The following is a 2239-nucleotide window of genomic DNA, read 5'->3' on the forward strand; positions in this document are numbered from 1 at the left end:
GGCGCCGGCGCGCGCAGCCCGCCCTCGCGCTTGGGCGGGGCCTCGGGGCGCTGGTGAACAAGGGGGCGGGGCCTCGGGCGGAAGCCGGGGCGGGCCCGGGGCGCGGATGAGCGCGGGAGGCGGGGCGTGGTGGACGCAAGGGGCGGGGCGTGGTGGGCGCGAGGGGCGGGGCGTGGTGGACGCAAGGGGCGGGGCGTGGTGGGCGCAAGGGGCGGGGCGGGGCCTCGAGCTGACACTGAAGGCGGGGCCAGGGCGGAAGGCAAGGGCAGGTGCTGGGGTGAAGGTGCCAATTCAGTGCCAACAGGACTCCCCAGTCGGGGTTGCGGGGAAGAAGGAAACTTTATTAGTGCAAACAGCTCCGAGCGACACCGCTCGGCTGTGACAGCGCTGCTGCTGCGGGGCGGCTCCGCGGTGCTGCACCGGGCCGCCGCCAGGCCCTCCAGCGAGGCTGCTCAGCTCGGCTCTGCTGGGCTCTGCTGGGCTCTGCTCCCAGAGCGGGCGGCGGACACAGCGCAGGCAGCGCTTCTCCCGGAATTGTCGTCTGAGTGAGAGCCCCTGGGCAGAACTGGCTGCTAGGCTCTGCTTATTATTATTTTATTTTGCTTTTTTTTCAGCCCAGTTAGCCACCAGGAGCCCTTCCTACTGGTGTCTTCTTTTTTCTTTTCTTTTTTTAATAGTTTGGGTTCACAGTAGCCTGAGTTGGCTGGTGGGTTCATTCCAGACAAGCCTAGGTTTCTAGTGACATTCTCCACAAATGTAGTAAGTTCTTTTCGCTTTAAGGTTCTCAGTGAAGTATGTTTCAAGCATGTCTATAACGTATAATGCAGCAGAAAATATACTCTTTACAGTTATTAACGCAGGATAAGAACGTTTGATGTTGACTAATAACCGTGCTCACGGGTTCTCAGCACTACTCAGGTGCGAGAGCACAGCCCTCTGCAGTGCACGCCTGCGCCACAGCCACACACTGTCCTCGGCTGGTTGGCTTCTTGAACTGGGTGGGTGGTGGGTGCCGGGCGTTTGAAGCCAGAAGAGCCGGAGCTGTGGCTCTCCAGGGGACGACGTGGCTCCTCGGGGACATCTGCAACCTCTGGTTGTCACAGCGAAGGGGCTGCTCCTGGCATCTCCCAGGAGAAGCCAGCCATGCTGGTCGATGGCCTCGGGTGCAGACAGCCCCACCGCCACCCAGCGCGCGAGCGAAGGCAGAGCTCAGACCAAGAACCGGGAATGGGTGAAGGGGTCGTTTCAAGAGAAAGATGAAGCAGGAGTTGTTCTGTGATGGATGTAGTACAGGATTTACTTCTTTTTTTAATTGAGATATAATTGGCATTACCTTGTATTAGTTTCAGGTGTGCAACCTAATGATACCTGTATATACTGTACAGTTTACCCTTAAACAACATGGGGTTAGGGGTGCCAACCCCCACACAGTCAAAAATTTGTGTGTAACTTCTGACTCCCCCAAAACTTAACTACTAACAGCCTACTGTTAGTCTTAAATAGCCTTAAACCAGTGATTCCCAAAGTGGGCGCTACCGCCCCCTGGTGGGCGCTGCAGCGATCCAGGGGGGCGGTGATGGCCACAGGTGCGTTTGTTTTAACTTTTTTTGTATTACCTTTCTATTTTGAGTTCAATAAATAGTTCCATAATTTCAAACTTCAATGTTTCTAATTTACACCTTTCTTTACTATATTTTACGAAAAAGGTAGAAACATTAATACATATATCTTTCTGTTTAATTGCTATTAAAATTTTTTAAAAAATTAATTTCCAGGGGGCGCTGAGTAATATTTTTTCTGGAAAGGGGGCGGTAGGCCAAATAAGTTTGGGAACCACTGCCTTAAACCATTAACACATACTGTTGTATGTTACATGTCTTATACGCTGCATTCTTACCATAAAGCTACAGAAAAGGACATGTTGAAGTCACGAGGAAGAGGAAATGCAGGTACAGTGTTTACTGGAAACCCTGCAGGTAGGAAGGGGTGGGGTGTGCGGTGCAGGAGGAGCAGCGGCCCCGGCAGAACTGCAGTGACCTCACCTTCCTCAGGGCCCGGGGGACTGGCTGGGGGGACTGGCTGGGAACACGCATGCCCTGCCGTTCTCAGCCCTCGTGCCCCGGCCTCGCCATCCGCCCCCCGGGCCCTCGGCTCTCGTCCTGCTGCTGGTCCAGCAGGACGCAGCCTCTTCTCGTCCCGCAACCCACTCTTCACGTGTCCCCTGCCCGTGCGAGGCTGT

The sequence above is a fragment of the Myotis myotis genome, unplaced genomic scaffold (genome assembly GCF_014108235.1).
Source record: "Myotis myotis isolate mMyoMyo1 unplaced genomic scaffold, mMyoMyo1.p scaffold_m19_p_7, whole genome shotgun sequence".
Taxonomy (NCBI): Eukaryota; Metazoa; Chordata; class Mammalia; order Chiroptera; family Vespertilionidae; genus Myotis; species Myotis myotis.